Here is a 22,812-nt window from a genome sequence, read left to right on the forward strand (position 1 = left end):
AGGCCACTTAACATCTTCAAAGCAACCTCATCGTCCTTTATTCCTGTCTGTGCCTGAGGCAGACTTCTTTGTTCTTTTCTCAACTGGTCTCTTAATAAAGCCCAAGGAGGAGAGACTTTAGTTTCCCATGAAGATAAGACTATTAATTAACTGGATTTGCCAAATAAGACTGGGAAAGTAAAGTATTAAGTAGCAGTCAGTTGAAAAGTGGCAAGGTTGTAAGTGGGATGGCAACTTCAGAGTTAGGACTGCCTTTCATGCTTTGATTTGTCTGTGGGTGAAGCACCAAGATTACTTGAACATGCTAGCAATCAAAACCTTTCAAAAGTCTCAGTCTCTGATTTTGATTTACAAACAAACAAACAAAAAAAAGAGCAAAAAAAACCCCCCCCAAAACACCTGCCTAAAAGAAACTACAAAAGACCTTAGAATGCTACATAATAATTCTGGGAAAGAAAGCTTTCCCCTCTTGCACTGATCTGAGTGGATGGAGAAAGCCTTGGAGGAAGTAAACACTGGTGTAGGATAAAATGGAAATAGAAAAGGGAAACTCTCCAAGAGAATTTCTATTCCCATAAGTAGATGGGCGGAGAGCTGCAGATTGCCATTCTTAAAAGAGGCAGCTAGGAGCTCAAAAGCTGTCAAGAAAGTCCGCAGTAGGGGCAGGAAAAGCAAGTCTCAGTAGGGAACTGGGGAGGAGGAAGTGTACAAGTTCATCAGATAGTAAAATATGAAACAGGGCCAAGTTTTTACCTACACTGGAGGAGTCCTACATGCAAGTGAGCACATTCAAACTAAATGGTACTCACATGGCATGCAGCTTGTGGAGAAATGTGCCTTTCCTGGACATGCAAATAAGGGTAAGAAACTGGAGTGTGCCAGATCAGCAATTTTCAACTGGTGTGCTGTGGCACACTGGTGTGCTACAAGAATTTTAAAACATGCAATAGCTGGCTACTTAGTCAGGGACACTGACCTCTTTTCCCTTAGATTACCAAAAAGAAAATGACAACAGGTGATACAATAGCTATCCAGTGTGAATGAATCAAAATTGTATCTATTCTTTTTGTCAGGTCAGCAAAAAATATATTGCTGGTGTGCTGCAAAATTTTAGTAATTAGCTTGTGTGTGCCAGGAGATGAAAAAAGTTGAAAATTCCTAGAGCATTAGAAATTTAAAATCACAGTATCTCATGGGAATGAAAACATGCCCCAAAATGTAGGGATTTGCTGTATTCTTTGAACTCTCAAGTAGGGTAATTTTATCGTTCTTATCTTAGTCTTCACCTATGAAATTTCATTACTTTATCTCGTTTAATGGTCCAGTACACTACAGTGTTCAGTTAGAGGCAATGGGATTTGGATGTCAAGCTAAAGAGATAAAGACAGAGGTCAGATTCTTGCTCTGACTCTACCATTGAAAGCAACCTCAGGAAACCAAATCTTAAGCCCCTAACCTCCTTTCCAAATACTAATAATCTCCTATTTCCATAAATAGTCCACATTTTAAACAAGTATTTTGAGTCCTCAAATTGAAAGATTTTAAGTAAAAAGAAAAAGCATTAAAAGTGTTTTCAGAACCACTAAGTTTTACTAGAGGGAAAAACTATGACAAATGCATGGGAAAGATTCTAAAACAAAATCAGATTAAGTTCTTTTGCCTTTCTGAATCATTAATCTTGGAAAAACTGAGATTTTATGGTTGTTCCTTAAATGGAAAGAATAATCTTGGATACTCTGATACAAATTCTATTTTTTAAGAAGTAGGAAAAAGATTAATTCCAGTGTATTGGCTTTTCACATTTGTCCTCTGAAATCTGAGCGGAGCCTTTGAGAGGAGTGCTATTGTGCATCAGGTGGTTGGAATGTGCCTGCTGTGTGGAATTACATGAGTGTGGGCATAACTTGTGAATGAAAAAGGAGACCTATAATTAAACATATTAAGAAAGCAATTAAGTTTTACAGGTTCCTTCAGTTTTTAAACGGAAGAGAAATATTTATTTTCTTATTGATTGCAGTTGTAAATTAAATAATTCCACCAAAGTTTTATCTAAATATAAATATTGACTAAAAAAAGAAGAAAGAGGAAGGAAAAGGGGGAGGAGAGGAAGAAATGAGAGAAAGAATAAAAGTTTCTTGTTTTCAAAATAGACTGTGTGGTTGAATTTCATTTTCCTTTCCTAATCTAATTTTCATGGACACTGATATAACCAGAGGGTGATACCATGTAGTTATATTCAAAGTGCCCCCATATTTGGTGAATGCAAGGGGGGCAGGAAACTGCTCTTTGTAGAGCACTTAACTTTGGGGGGGCACGTGGTAAGTTCCTTCACCCAAGTGACAGCATTTACCCTTATACTAACATTATGAGATAGTGATTATTGTCGCTGTTTTGGAGAAGGGGACACAGAGGCTCAGAAACGGTGATTCTCTAAGTTCTATAGCCAAGCAGAGGCGGAGCCACCATACAAACCCCATTCAGTTTGATCCCAGATCTTCTTCTCTTTTGCTGACCATCCACTTCCTCCACTGGCCAGAATGGCTTCCATTGGGGACCTGACTTCATTCACGGTTTGGGAAGGTCAGTCCTCCTCCACTGGCTGCATAACCCAAAATATGCTAATAAAATACCAAGAATTCTTACAAAATACAGAAGTTTTCATGTGAAGGAGGCATGCTAAGGGTCCTTGGTTCCTGAGAGTTGCTTGTACTGATAAAAGTGCCTTCCTGCAAGGACACTTGCTGCTCATTCTGATACAGAGCAAGTCTTCATTACACTGAAGGTAAACTTTCAAGTCAGATACAGATCGTTCTGTGAACCATACAGTCTTATATGGCGTATGGTTCATGTAGTGTCACACAAAGTCTACTCTCCAAACACTCTACACACAATAGTATATGGTTTACAATCCTTATCACTCTCCTGTCAAACTGCCATTCAGTAATGCCTCAGTTAAAGTCACCAGAATGGTTTCCTCTCTCCTGCCTATTTTATTGCTTGTCCTTCTTAATCCAAGTTAAGTCAATCACTTACACATCTTAGAAGTTTGGAAGAATATAGGTCACTCTTTTACTGTAATCAAAAATCAAATGAAAAACCAATGTACCTCATCAGGAATGGCCCAGTATGAAAAAGCCAGGATAAAATATTGATTCTGCCTTAATGCACAGAACACATGGGAAAAAAAGAGGAAGAGAAAGCATTTACTCACCACCCCTATCCCCCCCCCAAAAAAAACTAACTGTGGCTTCTCTTATTTTAAAACCAGAATGTTGGCTGCTTGATAGAAGGGACTGATTTCAGTCTCTCTCACTTAACATTTCTGCCTCTGTGTATCACCTGTACTTGAAGTATCAGCATCACTTTGGAGTTGGTGGGAAGTCCAGAATCTCATACTGCCCCCAACACAGACCGCTGAATCAGAATCTGCATATTAAGAAGGTCTCTCCCAACAGGTGATTAATATGCACATTTGTATTTATACATTGATCTATTGAAACTTGTCACAGCATAGAAATATTCCTTTCCTTGGAGATTATACCAGAAATAATTCCACTAAAAATAATAATAATATAGAAATAATAATAGAATAATATTATAAATAATAATTTCACTAAAATAATAACCCCATTGAAGTTATATCTAAGACTAATACAAAGACTAATCTTTAAAAATAGAATGGAGATCATTGAAAACTAATAAGCTATATGATTGAATTCAATTTTTTCCAAGCTGTTTTGTTGACATTGATAAAACCAAAGGTTGAGTGAATGCATTTATTCATGTGTAAACAGGGATAATATTGCCTGATCCACAGGGCTATAGTGAGAATTAAATTAGATAACGTGTCAATAGTATTCAGCATATGGTAGGCACTCCAAAGTGGTAGGCATTATTAGTTACCATCATTATTAATATCTGTACCAGAGCCTAGTAGATTAACTGGCCAATTTAACTGGCCTCCTAATCAACTTTCTTTTCTCCTCTGTCCTTTTAGACATGTGTAGATCTATAATCACAAAATCTGGTTTTATATTCTTTAAAATTCTAGATATGTAAATAATGAATCCAGATAAAAAGAAATTCCCCAAATATGCCAGACAGAAAATACTGATTCTGCATTCTCCTGTGACTCAGAAATAAACAGTGCAATATTCACTAGCACAATTAGAGTGGAAATAGGAAATCCTTCAGTTAGACTTCTCTTCTCATGACAAAGATCATCATCAGATTGCCATTCCCTTAGCATTCTCATGTGAAACACCCAGCTCAATCTGTATCTGTCAACACCATTGCCATTTCTAATACTAGCCTCAGAACTGTGAGCCATATGATTATTACTATGCCATATTAGCATTTGTGGTTTCCCTTGATACTAATGGGATGCAAAAGGTGACACGTGTATGGATTGTATCAAGTTGTCACACTGTACAAAAACATGGTCCCAATCCCACAGGCTGTAATATCCATCTAATGATACACTCATGTCACAGAAGTACCTAAATAGCATTCTGCTGCCCGTTAAGACTTCCTTTGCAGTAGGAAGAGCTCAGGGGGATGTATGTGAATGAGTGATTACATGTCATATGAGATGATTAAAAAGGAGTGGGTCCCTTTTAGAGATTAGTGGTTGTTAAATTATTTCATTCACTTGCTGTTCGTGATGAATAATAAATCACTCTCAGTGTCTGCTGTTCCATTCATTTATTACATGAGGATGTTTAGAAGCTAATTACTCCAAAATAGCCTCCCCAGCAAAGAGTGAGGGGAGGAAGAATTCTAGCTCTGATTGCGTTTTCTTTTATGCTGAGCCTGATGTTGAGCCAGATTTTTTTCAGAGTTTCCCATAGTTATATCCATTTCCCAGTTTTCTTTCAGAATTCTGTTTAAAATGTCCTAGTGTCTGAAAGGCTGTTAGAGTTTTAAAAGATCAAAAAGTCCATTAGTCTAAAATAGTACTTCCTAGAACTGTAAAATTTCAGCCTCTATTTGATAGGTGTCTGGAGGACTCATTTCCTTTTTGGGCATCTGTTAGGGTTTTTTTTTTTTTAAGATTATACAACAAACACACTCAGACCCTTTTCTTTAAGAAAGCAATTAATCAAACCCTTTGCCAGTGTTTATTGAGTGCCTATTACATGGTCAACACTGATAAGAAATTATGGAAAAGAAGAATATAAGCTACGTTTTTGGCTCTGAATGAGGTTAAAATAAAATCAGAGAAACAATCAATACACATAAAATGATAAAAGATTCGGTAAATACCTGATGTTCATAAACCTTGGGCCATGCATTGTTAGGCACTTTTGCAAGCATTATGTCATCTAACATAACAATGCTTTGGGATGAGTCTTATTACCATTATACAGATGCAACTTTGAATCTCAGAGATGAGCTTTGCTTGTATTCAAACAGCTGTTCAGTAGAAAAACTGAGTCCCAAATGTCTCTGAACTCCAAGCCCCATACACTTTCCAAAATCACATATGTTCCAAATACAATAGGTGAGATAAAATTAAGCGCTAATTGGTGTGGTGAGAAGACTGAGTTCTGAGAGCCCAGAGAAAAGGGCCCACCCATAGTTATCAAAAAAGTCTTTGTAGATAGAGGGCATTCACCGTGAGACTTTAAAGGTTGAAAAAGATGTAAGGGGCAAAGAAAAAAAATAAAGCAACCAGAATCAAGGCCCAGAGATCAAGAGGAGAGAGACTTAGGAGAGGCTATTCCAAATTAAACTTAGTAGACCACACAAATTGTATGTGTTTGGTGGGGGTGGGGAGGGATAATTGATTAGGTTTCTCAGGCAGATGGGACCAGATTTGGAAGCATCTAGAAAATTAAGCAAGAAGTCATTAGGTATCATATGACAGGAAAGAAAGCAATTGCAGAATATTTTTTTCTCGACGAAATTTTAGTCAGGTTTCTCTGAGCTGCAAACTCTCAGAACGAACAATTTTGTCCACCCCACATACTAAGAGACTTAAACACACTCCGGCATGGCTTCTATCCACCGAAGGCCATGTCCTTAGGATGACTCCAGTCCCCTTAAAAATGCCTGGCTGAGAAAGCTCACACAGCTACAAGAATGTATTGTTTGTTTCAGCAAAAACCTGACTGTAGTCTCCTTATTACTCTTTTCTTAGAGCATTTTCTTTACAAAACTTGCAACTATAAATCTTCTCTGTGTCCCTCTGAGATGTATCTTCTACAACTCAGAAATATGTTACTCAAGGAGCCAGTCCTTTGAAATGTAATGATGAAGAAAGTTAGGGTCCCTGTGGCCCAGTCTCTGCAAGGTGGGAGCCCAATGTCAGGAAGTATGGCCACAGAGGGCCTCAGCCCACTGACCAACACTGGCCTCCCCATCTTTTAGTATTTTTCCTTCAGCACACGTCAGGGCTTCAAAAGCCTCTCGCCTTTTGTTTCACTGGAATTGAGTTCAGTTTATACTGGAATCCTTTTTCCCTACTGCAGTAACCTGAAGAATATGTCTTGTCACCTCCAACAAACATCCAGCTCTATTTCTCTTTGACAGTAGTGGGAAGGAGAAGAACAATAAAAGTAGTGTTCGCAGCAGCAAGAAGCAGAACGAGTCACTTTCCCCTCTAAAATGCTTCAGTAGATTGACATCACCTCCAGGTTAAAACCCAGATAATTGAGCGGGGCACACAAGGTCCTTCTACTGGATCTTGCCTACCGCTCCAGCCTCATCTTTCACTACTCCCCAGCCATTACCTTCCTGAGTGCTGTGCTCAGGAAGTGCCCTTCCTAAAATAGATCATACTTGGTTTTTACCTTCCTGATTTTTCAAAGGCTATTCCCTTTGCCTAGGATAAGAAGAAATACAGGCAGCATATCTTGAGCATTTGAGGTGTGTAGGCTCCATCTCAAGAAATTTACATTCCTCAGTACCATTAATGCTCTCAGTTTTACAAGGTACATGGTACCATTTTGCACACAAGGCAAGTAAGGTTCACTGAGTTTGGGGAATTTGCCTACAATCATTCAGAGAGTGGTAAAGCAGAATTTAACCCAGGGATTCCAAATCTCCCTCCTGACTCAGCTGTTACTCAAAACCAAATCCTACCTCCCCTCCTCTCTGGCAATTTTTTCCCTGCCTTGTCCCCCTACCAATATCCTAGGTACACCACAACATTGGGCTCAAGATTAGCCATCACTTGAAATAGTCCCTATTCTGCCTCTCCACTTTTACAGCATTCTTTGTTTGCCCTGATTGTAACTATTGTCATAGTCGGAGACAATGTTTTTCACTATATCTGTCCTTCCTACCTTGAAGGTAGAATGTCTGGTTCATTTTCATCTCAAGCCCAGTACTCGATATGAAACACACGCTCAGTCAAAGCCTGTTGTATAAATGCCTGAAAGTGGAGAGAGGCAAGTATAAGACAAGTTGCTGGAAAAGTTGAGGTTATAAAGGCATAGGTTAGTATTTGCAGTGAAAGAGAAGTGAGCATTTTGCAGAAAAATCTATAGATGTGTTGATTTTTTGCATGGATTATAGGAGAAAGAATGTTTAAAATGATATATTCAACATACATTTGTTGAACCCCTTCTGTGCACCTAGTGCTGTGGTGAGCCCATGAAAGATACTGAAGCTTCTGGCACCGTTACGAGGAAAACAGTAAGCCCGTTGGCAGAAACAGGGAAGTCCTTCTGGAGCAGCAATTTGGTCAGGGATATGTTTAGAGAAAAGAATTAGATGTTCAAATGGATGATTTCTAAAATATTTGAGATGAACACATCTGCATTTTTTGTTCTGCTGTGATTTTTAGTTTATTTCTTCCAATAGAAAGGAAGGTACGTATTTATCAATTACAGAAGAAAAGCTCACTTCAGCCATGGAGATTTTCTGTAGGTGGCAATGTAGGAGAATGGCTTTGCGCAAGTATTGGTTTGGTAGCTGCATAATGAAGATCACAGTGCTGTTAATGTTCCAAGCTTCTCACCGTAAAACTTGTATTGTTTGCTATTCTGCATAAATTCCCATGCCAAATTAGAGGAGTTTTAACCAATATAAGTAGGAGGCAGGGAAAAATTAATACAGCCTGTATAATTATATTCAAACCCCAATTAAGAGGCTGCTGTGCATATCCTATGCAGAACAGTTCAGGAAATCTATCAGCCTAAGCCCCAGGTGAAGAACGGAGACTGCAGTTGGTGGTGAGCAGGGAGACATCACACTGGCTCTCCGCGGTAAACACAGTCACATTGTGTAGGGCTCGCCATTCGCTGTGGTGAAAATGACCCTACCAGGGACAATTTCGAACTACCTCTCTGAGTCACAGAACACTGACTTGGGAAGAGATATGTCCATTTGGCTTCCCGAAGCCAGCGTACATGGGTTCTGACACACCTCAGCCTTTATCTGAAGACTAAAACTTCTCACATCTCACTTAGTGAGCTTCCAAGCTTAAGAGCTTCTTCTACGAGATGGCCCTCTAATTGGTGGAAGGAACATATGTACCGTGAGAAGTGGCATTGCTGAACAGTGAGTCACATGTCTTTTGAGTTTCCAGAACTTGGGGCCTCTTTGGGGAAAAAACCCAAGCCCAAAAGTCCAGAAAAGCAATTATGTTCCCTGAAGAAATGGTGTGTGAATAGTGTGTGAATGAAGGGACATTTGTCAGCACAATAAGAACTAAATAATTCTACTCCTGGGACTATCCCCTCTGGCCCATGACTCCTGTGTGCTTCTAGACCTGGGCCAGGCATGCAGCAGATGCACGTGTCACTATGATGAAAGAAAGCATGTACCTGACAACCCTGTAATTATCTGCTCACACGTTTGCCTCTCTTCCTGGATTCCGAGCGCCCAAAGAGCCTCACTGCATCCCCGGAGCGTCTGTGACACACGATGGGTTCTGGGATCACGTGTGTGCTGAGTGAGGAAGGGAATGGGCTTGCGGGGAAGGTGCTCCTTTAAGGGCACCTGCACCGCAGTGTTACTGAGCAGACACACTGTGAAAATAACACAATGGCAGATGGAAAGAGTTTTGAAAAGCAAAAGAATTGAACAAATGATGGATATCATTATTATCTCATTGTTACTATTATCATTATATCTCGAAAGAATCTGATATAAACTGACTAGAGCTGTATAGGCTTTTCCAGTCAAGAATATTGACAATAATCTCTTGTAAATATAGAGTCCTCCTGGCCACATGGTACATGCCTTGAAGTACGGCCTTCTAAATTATTGTCAAAACATGATCGATTGCCAATTTCAGAAGCTCATGTGTGTAACGTACCTCAGCCTCTGAGAAAAATAAAAAAAATTTGTGATGCTATTTCTAAGATTCATATTCTGAAAGCATCTCTACTGGAGTGGGTCGCTTATTAGATTTTTCTGCTTAGATTATTTTTCAGCTGTTTCTTTTAAGCTTCTACTGAACATAGAGTTAAGTTATATTGTATCTGTTTTATCAAACGAACAGCAGAATGCCGGGTCTGCTGACCACAGTTTGCTGGTCTGCCATTGTGTGTTACCTCAAAGATTCTCCAAAGTGGTTGTCAAGCAGGTTAGACCCATCTGGGAAATCTTTCACACTATACCTTGTATTACCCAGATTTTCTAACAGCCCCCATGTGATGCTCCCCTTTCCTCCCCACAGGAAGAAGATCACATTATGTCCCCTAGATATGAAGGGACAGAGACACCAAAAGACTGAGTAGCACTGATTTGAAATAGTTTGAGGTAAGTGCTTATAGAAGGGAGTCATGTGTAAAGTAGAATATTAGAGCTAAAAGAGATCCTCAAGAAGGTGTAAAATCTTCTTCTACTTCCCAGTGAGACCCCAAGGCCTTGAGAGGTCAGGCCATCATTTCCAGGTCCAGTGCTAGTCACCGGGAAGGCAGGGCAGACCCTCACCCCGTGCCTGTTTTTGCACATTAACACCCCCTCTCCATGCTGATCCTTTTGCCACAACAGACATGGCCGAGCTAGTTTCCAGGGTCTGATAGTCAAAATTTTACCTCATCTGTTGGTTCCATTTCTGTTGGTGCTCAGTCTGTTTACACATTTGTTAGATTAATAATTATTTCACAATTTGACGTTTAATTTATTATCTATCTCTAGGCACTCATCTCCCTGACCCAACTTCCTATTTCCACAGCATGTCTGTGCCACATGGTTGTAGACTCCCAACCTTCTCTCATTATTCAGTGTTAGCATATTTAATGCACCAAGAACAGTGTTACTTGTTGAAGATCTGGTAGCACACAAGATATCGTCCTTATCCTCACAGACTTTACAATCAAGCACAACTGCCAAATAACCAGATAATTACAACACAGAGTGATAATTACCACGATGGGAGAACTATAATTCCTATGGAGAATCAGGGAAGGGATACTGTATTCATTACCCATGCTATATAGCAAATTATCTCAAAACTTAGTGGCTCAAGCCCTGGCTGGTGTGGTTCAATGGATTGAGTGTCAGCCTGCAAATCAAGGGTTGCCGGTTAGGTTCCCAGTCAGGGCACCTGCCCGGGTTGTGGGCCAGGTCCCCAGAGGCAATCACACGTTGATGTCTCTCTCCTTCTCTCTCTCTTCCTTTCTGTCTAAAAATAAATGAATAAACAAACAAACAAATAAATAAATCTTTAAACAAAAAAAACTCAGTGGCTCAAAATACCAAACATGTCTTACCTCATAAATTACATAAATCAGGAATTCAGGTATGGCTTAACTGAGTACCTCTGACTCAAGGTCTCAGAAAAGGTCACAACCAAGCTGCCAGCTAAGGTTATGGTTTAATCTGATGCTTCAGCTGGGGATGGCATGTCATCTGTTTCCAGACTCTACTGTAACTGTTTACCAGCCTCGAAAGACTTATTTCCAAGTTCACTGACATTGCTGCTGGCAGGCTAGTCCTCACCATGTGGGCTTCTCTACAGATGTTTGAGGACCCTCTGGCAATTGATGCTCAGAGGAAAAGAGTCAGCGAGTGAGAAAGGAGGCTACAGACAAAGAGCAGTCTTTTCGTAACTGAATTTTGCAAGTGACATCATAAGTAGAAAATGCAAATCCTTTTACTGTATCCATTTGTTACAAGTGAGTCACAGGCACAGCTCACATCATAGGAAAACGATTTCACAAGGGCAGGAGTGTCAAGAAGTTGGGATCATCGGAGCCACCTCAGAGACTCCCTACCACACCTAAATAGGCACCCTAAACAGGCAGGGATTAGGGGTATGTGTCAAAGGAATTCCTCTCTCTTCCATTCTGAGGAATGGCATCTGAAGGAACCTGATGGAGTAAAGGCTGAGCAGAAGTGGCCAAGCGTGTGTGTGTGTGTGTGTGTGTGTGTGTGTGTGTGTGTTCCCATTCACTCAGGAAGGCGGGGAGCTGTTCTCCATAAAAAGTAGTCTGTACAAATGAGTGATGAAAGAGAAAGCTGGTTCAATATCCCTGCAGCATGGAAGTATAGTAGGAGGTGGAGAGTGCTCCAGATGAGGCTGCAGCAGAGGGGAGGCAAAGGATGGGTCGTGACCACACCCACTTGCTTCCCTTTGTTTCCCTATAATGGTTTCTATTGTTTTATTATTGCATAGTGACAGGTTATTGAAAGATACATCCATCAAAATGTTTTTGACTGAAAGTAAAACAATCCCCAACTCAAACTGACTTAAGCAATGAGGAAATGCATTAGCTTGCACAGGACTAGATTTCTGAGGCTGTCCACTCTGCCCTCCGCAGTATTTAGGATTTATTCCCATGGTGTCCTTGCGCATATAACACTAGCCCACAAAAGGAGACAAACAGTCTCTTCCTTCATTTCCTACTTGAGCTGGAGAAAACCTTTCCCGAAACTTCTTTAGATTTTTCTCCCTTCATTTTTCAGTGGCCAGGATTAGGTCACAGCCTAATTACCAAATGAGTCACTGGTAACGGGAAAGTAATTACCTTGATCGGCTTAGACTAATCAACTGAGGTGGCATCGGTCACAAACTTCCACTACAGACAGCTTCATACTCAGACCAGATCAGTGTAGTCCCATCAAGGATTCTTTTCCCTAGTTTGTGCTTTAGCTTTTATGCCCTGGACTTTAATTGAGGGCATTTCAAGGATCAGCCACATAAAATCTGCTCATGCATTGATGGTAAAACTGTTTGAAGGCATCATTTTCTTATGTCACTTGAGGTCTTTTGTGGAAAGCCTTGCATAAGAAACTCCTTCCAGAATTAAAGTAAAAAAACAAACAAACAAAAAGACACCCTTGAGGATAGCATGCATCTTCTCTCTGAGGACATGGAATATGGAACTGGCCATGCTTCTCTTTCTGCAATGGCTGTCAGGAAACTCCAAGCCAGAGTTGGAAGTAAATCACAGACCTCTATAAACAATTGTAAATTACTGGGAAATCTATTTCCTGCCTGCCATCTCAGATTTCATTTCCTGTTTCTGTATCTCTGTACCTGAGACTTCAGCTGATGCCCCCCAGTCTCTCTGGCTCAGTATTCTCCTTCTCCTCCTCCATCACCCGTGCTCATTGCCATCACTAGCTGCCACCAAAAACTGGCAATATGCAGCATTTGGGGAAACTTGCTTCTGCCAATGGCCAGAGGATGGTGGAGTGAGGGAAAGTCCAAGCCAGACACTGCACATCACTTAAGAATTTAACAACCCTGCGTCATCAACTCTGCTTCCACCCTCACATTCCTTACATCTTTTAGGGAGCAATACAAATTTTCCCCCTCGGCCCGTGCAAGGCAGTTCAGGGGTCAACTTTGGTTATTTAAATATGCCTGTGGAATCCCTCCTTTCACTCTAGGAAGCTCATTCATATACTCTGAATACAGTGTCCCCATGAGAAAGCCTGGCAGATAACATGTCTCCATTCTACTAAACAGATATTTTTTATTAACCTATTGTATATGTCCTCCTTTTAAAGCCACCCCCAATTTTTTTTGGAAAAGACAAATTGTAAATAAGTTTAGTAAATCTTTATTAAGACTCTTTTAAAGGATGTTATTGGCTACAAAAATAAGAATACAATGCTCAAAATTATAAAATATGTGTAGCTAATTAAAACGGTGGATCATCTGGTGAGTGGCTGTGTCGCATGTGGGTCTCACTCTTGTACCCTTCTCCTAAGTCTCACGCCCACGATGGGAAGTCAACTGAACGAAATACTAGACATTTCAGAATCCAAAACCCACCTCTCACGTATTGTATCTAGGGCTCATAATTGCAATAAACATATTGGATGCAGTAAGTGTATTGTAATCTATTTGAAACAATTACACTCTTTCCTCTGCTACTGTTCATCCCCACAGCCAAGAAAGAATCCTTGACATGATATTGAATAAGTGTGTCATCCCACCCAGGTACAAAGGGAGGTTTTTAAAGATACTGAAAAGAATATCTAACCCAAAACAATATTCTTGAATTATTCATTTCGCCACAATGCAGTTGGAATCCGATCCCCAAAGGTCTCCTTTCCACTCTGCTCCCACCCCCTGCATCGTTCCTTTGAAGTGCTCAACTCCAGTCCTCGCTGTTTACAAACCTTTACTGGAGCCCAGCATGCGTATGCAAAGCCATCAATAATTTATTTTTTTCCACTTTGGCCAGTGCTGATGTTACTGGATCAGCACAAAAATGATCCAGGTGAATAATACTAACAATAGGAGTGCTACCTTAGATGTCCCGGACACATTTCCTCCCTGGAGCTCTCACGGCTCACCAGTCTTTTGGTTCAGCTGTCCTTTCAAAAGAAGCAGATACTGTTTTGTTACCAAGGCAGTAAGAAAGTACAGAGTTTAAGCCACAATCATCAGAAGAGAATGTAGGACTAAATAAGAAAATGCACAGGGTCTAACTTAAACATTGTCATACTTTGGAGACGAAATTATTTTCTCTCTTGAAAATCTTCAGTGGCACAATATTTAAAAAATCAACAACTACAATAAAGTAAACTGAACTGCATAATATGAACATGCAATTTACAGTTTACCAGTATTCCTTATATACTACCATTTCTAACCCCTAACGCTACCCGAGCAAGGATACTTTTATCTCCATTTTCTAGGTGAAAACCGAGGCCCAGAATGGTGAATTTACTTGCCTGACACTGTGGAACTAGTCAGTGATGAAGACTAGGCTCAAATCAAAATCACCTGACTCCAAATCGAGTTATTTTGCTGTTGACTTCTGACTAGCTGTTGATAACAGGGAATTTTATCCACATTTCAGATCAGCCAGGGACTCCCAGAACTTCATATTGTTGTATAGAATAAGAAGAACATGGAAAATACTCCCTTCAAACCATTAAGGCTTTAGCTTCAACTGGAAACTTGAAAACAACTACCACAACAAGGCCTGGTTTTACTAAAATTTTATTCATGTATGTGTATGTACTCATTCATATATATATGTATAGTCTTAGTGGACCCTGAAAACATCTGAGTTAATCTAACTCCTAAAAATAATGAGGCCGTTTCCAAGTCTGGGAAAAACAAATGTAAATCAGATATGAGCATGATTTAACTGGACAGCAATTTAAACAGAAACTTACTGCCAAAACACTATTAATTATGTTAGGAACAAGCAGGTTCAGCTTGCTTTGCTGTTTCAGAGGGTCTCAGGGAAGGCAAGTTTTAACATTAGGACCATTAAAGCCATAAAGAAAAGGAGTAAGTATAAGCCATCCAGCTGATGGACCTCTCAGAATGGACTTATATTAGAGCTTTGTTAGGACATGGGCCTGGCCACCAGACATCAAGTGAGAAAGGACAGGCCACGTCCTGCTCTACTCACTTGAGTAGAGGACATGCCCCTACTCAAGCACCGACAACCACGATGCTGACAACCAGAGCCAGGCCTGTCCCAGACCCATAATGCTCTTCACCTCCACTCATCCTCATAACGACCCTGGAGGAATGACCCCATTTTGTAACTGAATAAACAGGTTCAGAGAGGCTCATTCTTCCCAAGTCCCAAGCCAGAAAGCAGCCAAGCTGGGCAATTGCAATACAGGGCTGGGCCTCTCGCTCGCCACACTGCTCTGACGAGGTAAGGCAGGTTGGCTCCCCTACGCAATGTAACACATCAACCAGAAGGTATGGGGGTGAGGTGAGAAGGCAGGGAGGAAGAGAGAGGATCCACAAAGCCTCTCTCTGCTCCCTGATTCCCTACACCTCCGTCAAACACCAATGCCCCCCTCCTTCCTCCTTCCCTCTCCCATAGCCCTGGAGGGTGAGAATAGAGGAGGAAAATGACACGTGTCAAGTCCTTGTCCTGGCCCGGACTAAGTCAAAATTCGCAAGTGGCCTAGCCAGGGAAACTGACTTGATCCAGCGTCACAGCAAGGTGGCTTTCCAGGGGGCCACCCTGGCAGTCATCACGAAACCCCCTGAAATTTGGCCTCGCAGGCCTCCCTCCAGGCGCATGTGGAATGCATTATGTTTCTAATCATAACACTGCCAAAGCTGTCTTCAAATAAGGAGCTCGTGAGAGAAAAACTACCCAAATTAGGAAACCAACGTGGGCACAACAGAATCGGCTCAGTGTCTCCCACACACTGCCAACATTTTTCTCCTCTTGCCCGATAATGTCATTTAAGCAGTCCCTTAAAACTGACAGAATTTTTTACAAGGCAATCTTTGTTTTGAGAGAACTTATACCAGGTTTATTTATAATTGTCCTATTTCCAAACATCAGCTTCGTTATTTTTACTGTGAGGCTTTTTGTTACTGGGAAATATTCACCACAACAATAACCTCTGCCCACCCCCCAACCGCCTCCCCCCAAGACTCTGGTCCTCTTGGACTTTAGTTTCCAGAAAGACCACCAGGCTCCTAACTCTCAGGATCTGACTAGCTGATGACCAGAGTCACCACCACTTCTGCTGGTTCTGAAGCTCATCCTTTCCTGGTACCTCTAGCTGTAGCCCCAATCTTTGAATTTGGGATGTAGATGATCTGAATGATGCTGTTGCCACAAGGGGTGCCTCACGCACCTCCAGCTTAAATCCTGGGCTAGAGACCTGCCTCATTATCTTGCTTAGTGCCTCTAACCCCAAGCTTCATCCAAGTCCCTAATTTATCTCCCAAGGCTAGGGCATCTCCTTAATGAAAAGACATCCAAGTCAGTGGTGATAAACACCTTTATTATCTCCTTTATTTCCCACAAAGATCCAATGGGATAGGTATTATTAACTTTCCAGTGAGGCACAGAGAGATTCTACAACTTGCTTAAGATCACAGAGCTATTCAATAGCCAGATTTGGAACTGCAACTATTAGTGCTGGATCTCTCTCTCTCTTTCTCTCATTTCTATCTACATAGATGTAATTGTTATAGATTACGTACCACAGATATTACATTATACATGCTATTCTTTCCCTGAATCACTTGGAAGAAAATGGAATACATCACAGTCCTTTACCCTTAAATAATTCAATGTGTATTTCCTAGGAAGAGGGATATTTTTTTACATAACCATAGCAGAGTTATCTAATTCAGAAAATTTAACATTAATATAAAATTTTAATATAATCTACACCTACAATGCAATTTTTCCAATTGACCCCAAAATGTCTTCTATTGCATTTTTTTTCCTAATACAAGATTCAGTCCAGGATTGGGTACTGCACTCAGTTGTCATGTTTCCTTGGTGTCCCTTTCCCCAGAACATCTCCCAACCTTTCTCTCTTTTTACGTGACATTGACATTTTCAAGAATGTGGTTCATTCCTCCTTTTTTCTCTGATTTGAGATTTGTCTGTGAATTTCTCATAATTACTTTTAGGTTATGCATTTTCAGCCGGAACATCCAAAAGCTATATTGCATTTTCATGGTATCACATTCTGAGATTACATGACGTTTATTTGCCCTTTATTGGTGATTCCACTTTGTTTACCTAACCAAGGTGTTGTTCGATTGATTTCTACATTGTACAGTTACAATCACCCTTATTTGACCTAAGAAGCAATCTGTGGAGAATCGGTTTAAGAATATGAAAATATCCTGCTCTTCAAAATTTCTCCCCTGGATATAGTATCCACTGATGATTATTGCCTGAATCATCATTCTTAACTAACATGTTTATGAAATGATTTTCTACCTCTTATGGTTCCCTGAACATTTACCAATCAGTCCTTGGTATTCTACAACAAAAGCCCTTGCTTTTCCATTTATGTACTTACTTACTTATTTATTTATTATCAGTATAGTGCTATGGATTTCTATTTTTTCAGTGGTTTATATTTATACTCACCTTATCTATTTTGGCATTCAAATTGTTCCAGTTTAGAGGAGTGGGAGCCACTTCAAACTTTCCCTTATCCTTATGACATATCCTTATCATTTTTAAGACAATATTTTCTTATTTTCTGACATAAGCAAGATGTTCCAGTATTCTGGAAAGTTCTGCAACTTTCTCTGTCCTGCCTAGATTCATCCATTTTTCTGAGGAGTCCTTGTTCTTTTAGTAGAAGATGATATTGAGGACCAAGAACTGAACACTGAGTGTGCTCATTGTTATTGGGGTGTTTTTTGCTTCTACATTCTTTCAGCAGACAGACCAGGAAATATATGCATGCATGTACACAAATACCCACACATGCTTACATGTATGCAAACACATATATGCATATGTATACAACATATGTGGTCACCTGTGCATGCATATACACATAGGAATATTTTAGAAATCATGGGTTCACACCAATGTCTCCAATTTGGAGCACACCTCTAATCATTACACAGCCTTTGTCCTGTACTTTCACATGGCTAAAAAAAAAGGGAAAAACAGAAATGCAAGGCATAATCCAAAGTGACTTAGCAATATTGCCTCTGTTTTATCTATGATAGCTTTACACCTCCTGCTTAAAATTTCATCCCCTATTCCAGGGTCAACATCGTATGTCCTTGAAAATTCAATTTTGCCTTTGATCTATATCTGAGCTCCTTTTCCTTGAAAAGACTGTAGTGGAGGCTTATGAGGAAAGGAGCCTTGAGTTTCTCCAAGAATTTAGAATTTATGACTACCGACTCTTTTAAATACTTTCAGGTCATTCACATCAAATACATCAAATACTAAGATAGCAGCTTGTCTGTCCATCATAGGCAATTCCTTATCTCAAAGGTTGACAAAGGAAGTTAAAGGCTTGTAGGCAAAGCTTCTGGATGGGGTTATAAGCATAGTGGTGAGAAAGAAGGATGGAGTCCACCAAATCCCTAGATGTTGGAGTTGGGGAAGATGCAGTCCCTAGAGGAGGGTGCAGGGTAGCTCAATGACCTTGCTCCCTGGTGCTCCAGATCTCCCTGGGGGTGGGGGGTAATTCTCAAACATTAAGGCAGTCCCCAGCCCATCCCTGCAAGCCCACTCAGGGCCTGGAATTGAGATGACCTGATTCCCATGGACTCTACTTAGTATAACACAGTCTTTCAGAGGAGTCCTGCTTACCAGTAGTCATTAGCTTTGGCTTTCCTTTATGGCAGTTGTGTTGAGGTAGCAGTATATGCTGGCTTTGGAACCAGACAGAACTGAATTCTAGTCCTAGGTCCACTGTTATTAATAAGTGTGTGTTCTTGGATTGCAATAACTTCTCCAAACCTTAAGTTCTTTACTTATATAATGGAGAGGCTGCAAGACTCTTACGTGAATTTGAGGCAAGAATCATAAAGCCATGGCACATAGTTAGGTCTTAGATCAGTGTAGACTTTCTTAAGAAAAATACAGGGGATCATGATACCTGTGTATACGAAGTCCTTGCAGATGTCTTAAGCATAATAGTCAGAAGTACCTTTCAGAAAAGCCCGGAGCATGATATCATGGGAGAACTGAGCGCGGCCAAATCCATCAGCATTCTTTTCAGGTTATCTCCCAGTGTGGATTGGCTAACGGTTAACAAGGCTGTTTCCCGTGTGTATCAGCTAGAATTTTACAGTGATATAATGGTTTGGATTCATGTCCTTTGTTATTGAATTTTTTTCTACTTTCATAACTGAAAATGTACCGGCTCTTAGGCCATTATTTTCCTGAGAACACCTACAATATTGTATTTTCTTTGGAACTTAAATGGCCAGATATTATATGGCCAAGGGCAAAAATTCAATTCAAGAAGTCCCTCGTGAGGTCCTCTCTGACTGGGCTGCTGTCCTCACAGGCAGCATGCTTGCCCAAACAGTCTGCATTTCTCCGACTTCCCTGCCCAGGATTGCGGGTCCACAGACCCCCGAGCATGGCTGGCTCCCACCGCTGCCTGAGGATATTGGGCAGGCAAAATGTGACTTTTGTTCTTTCTCTACCCAGTAACTCAAAGACCAGGGCTGCGCTGTGGATGGATGTTGCTGCGACAGATTCACCTGGGCACACATCTCCTATCACTGCCACACAGGAAGGGGTGTCTCAAGCCAGCAGCCTCAGAACCTCTCTGCTTTCCCAGCACAGTGGCTCCAACCAGATGCCTTCACAAACTGCACAGGACAGGTACATCTGTCACCCAGGTGCAAGGGGATGGGAGTGGAAGGGACTACGTGAACAACAGGAAGCATGCCCCACCTTAAGGCCTTGACACTGGGTTATTTTTTTAAACAACATACTGGACAAAATAAATGAATCGGCTTGTTGTGAGCCCCACCCTTACCTGAAGCCAATGCTTGCTCTTTGCAGACCTTAACATGAAGAAGACAACGTGCCAGAAAAGCAAGAGATGGGTTCGATTCTGGGCCCTGCCACCAACACGCTCTGAGAAGTTCAAAATCATGTGAGTTCTCTAGGCCCGGTTTCCTCTTCAGTGACACAAGGTCATGGAGTCTTGGGGGAATGAAAATGTCCTCCACCACTTCTTGAGGCTCAGACTCCAGAGCCGTCCCAACCTACCTCTCCAATCTCTGGTCCTACCTGGGGGCTGACCGAGGTTTGGGGGTACTTGAAGCTTATGCAACTTAGGGAATCTTCTTTAAGAAAACTAATGCAGAATCGTAAACATACAAGTAGATCAACAGTGAATATTTACTAAAAATGAGGAAAAAAGAAAACAACTTTTAAAAGCCAACAAAGATCAGAAATATTATAAAACCCAGGAAAAAATAACAAGATCTGTGTTAATTATGTGTTTGGCAACTGTATAAATGCTTGTATACCACATTTTTGGTGGCATCATCTTTGACTGTCTTTTCTTATGACAAAACTCTGTAATAGCCTTTCACAGAGAGACGAAGATACTTCCGTTTTTTCTGCAACGCAGTTATCAAAATGTGTTTACTGTGATTATTCAGACCACTACACCTTCACAGCTCATGATTGGCACTGTCATATATATTTTTAGTATTTTTGTCAAACTCGGAAAATCCCCTCTCATGTGTCTTTTATACGTCAGCTGTATGATTCCAAGCATTCAGGTTCCCTTGGGCAGAGACTAATCTGAAATATTCTTTGTACTGGTGTAACATTGCCCAGAGGCTGGGGAAGGCCTCTGCTCTAATCTCTTCTTACCAGGTACCCTGCAGCCCCACCTCATACAATGGAACTTCTCAGGTGTCCCTGAAACAAGGTAACCTTCACAATTCCGTGGCTTTGCAAATGCTGACCCCTCATTCTGAAGTGTCCTCGCCCCTATTCCCCTTCTTCAAGCTGCAAGCAGGTTCAGCCACCCGTGCTCTGCACTGTCCCTGCCTTGGGCTCACACCAGACACATCCTTCCTGCACTGTTAGAGCTCTCTGTTCATTTGTCTGCCTTCCCCACTAGACTCAGATTCCCTCGAGGGAAGGCAATGGGTCTTCCATCTGCCCAGCAGAAGGCCCAGCTCAAAAAAGATGCTCATAAGTGTGTCACAAATAGAAAGTGCTCTACATCACGAATTGCAGGAATGTCACAGTTCTTTACCTTTCTAAAACAAACCTTATTCTTCTCTCAATTCATATTTTCAGTTGGTAATAAAAACAGCCTATCTGGTGCATGTTCCTCCCTGCAACTCAGGCAGCCCATGAAAAGGGAGGACTGGTCTTTGAGCACAAGTCAGCAATGGTCGCCCTGGACACTGTTTCCCCTTCTGCTGCTCTGGGAGGTGACAGAACTGCAGTCCTCTCCATGCACCTTTGGCTGGCCCTCAGGAACCCCTTCCCCCTACCTTCAGGTGACAGCACTTGGTGGCAAACACCTATGTGACCAAGGTGGCCATCTTCCTTCTGAGATGCTATCACCTCAGGAAGGCACTAACGGAAGCCAGGGACAGGTCTGTGCCAACTGCAGAATATTTCAGACTCATTTCCTCTAAGGGCCTAGAATCTTCCTGAAAGGGTTGAGTATAGAAGTCATCAAATTTGTGCATCCCCATCTGTCTCAGAGGAAAAAGGAAAGAAAGAGAAAAGAAAAAGAGGAGAAGGAGGGGAGGGGAGGGAGTCACAAGGGAAGGGAGGGGAAAAGAAGGGAAAGAAAGTAAAGAAGTTCCTGGGCAAAGAAGCCCCCAAACCCCCAAACACTGAAGCCGGGTTACCCTTTCACTGTGGATGAAGAATACAATGCTTCTCCATTCATTTTCTAATGAGTCTGCTCAAACAAGAGAATAATAATAATAAAATAAGGCACAGGTTAATTTCTACATTAATGTATTAATATATTAGCCTGCCACAAATGTTTATTGAATGAACCAATCAACAAATGACTTCTCATGGTTAGTTCATTATCATAAATCTTTTTAAAAAACTACATCAGTGTTATTCAGGGGAAAATAAACAGAGTCCACCTTCTCACACTGACATAATTACCAGGTGAGAACAGGGATTAGCAGCCTTTCCCTCACTGCCCTGGGAACACCGACAAGACTTGTTCTCGTCGGCTGCAATGACGGACTTTCCTTCAGAAAAGGGCTTTGTGTTTATTCGGCGTCTTACAGAAAGTGCGTAAGGCAGGTGAGGCCTTGCATGTGGCTTGCACGGGCAAGTTTCACAGCTGCATTATTACACAAGAAAAAAATAAACACACCCCTTCACATCATCTGGTCACTGACTTCTGTAGCAGACCAAAATGGCCCACCACACTTTCTTCTGGTTAGCAAGATTTATTTCAATTCCTTTTCCTCCCCCCATCCTCTTTTTTATAACCAGTGGCAAATTACGAGTATTGATAAACCATTAGAAAATAAAATGAGACAATTCTATTGACAGCTAAATGAAGTAACGCCCAGGTTGTGTTGGTTTTCAGCAATTGAGCTTTTTGTATTCATTAAAACTCTGCAGGCAGCATGTGTTAAATTTTTGATATATGCAGTGTGAACTGAAATCTTTATCTATGGTAACTGAGACACTGATTTGCACCCCTGTTCCATCCCAAAAGGCTGATTTATTGTGGTTTCCCAAGGCCTATTCATGAAGGAGCTTGGAGTTTTTTAGTGGCCTGAATCAATTTCATTTTTGGATGCAGCAGAACCTGTCAAGCCCAGGCCTCCCGTTCCCCCTGCTGTCGGTGGGGATGAATGGTGGGAGCTCCCACGGGCTGCGCCACAACCAGGCGCCTTACAGACTGGCGTGTGCGCTGGGGGAGACTGGGACATCTGCGCAATTTCAGCAAATGGAATGACAAAGATATGGCACAGGACTTCCCAACTGTCTTCAAGGGAAAGAAATGCCTACAAAGAGTTCTTACAAAATAAATACAAATAAAGAACAAAAATAAAACCCCCAAAGCACCCACCCAGGTGACGGGCAATGGTCGCTCCGTCATTAGCACATTTTGACACACCCACCCCTGTGATGGCTTCTAATTTTCTTGCTCCCCTATTTGACTTCAAGCCTCCTGTGGTTCTAGTTGTATTCAGCGACATTCCTGTAGCATACAGCC

The sequence above is a fragment of the Artibeus jamaicensis genome, unplaced genomic scaffold, assembly GCF_021234435.1.
Source record: "Artibeus jamaicensis isolate MK-2021 breed Jamaican fruit bat unplaced genomic scaffold, CSHL_Jam_final scaffold_474, whole genome shotgun sequence".
NCBI classification, from domain to species: Eukaryota; Metazoa; Chordata; class Mammalia; order Chiroptera; family Phyllostomidae; genus Artibeus; species Artibeus jamaicensis.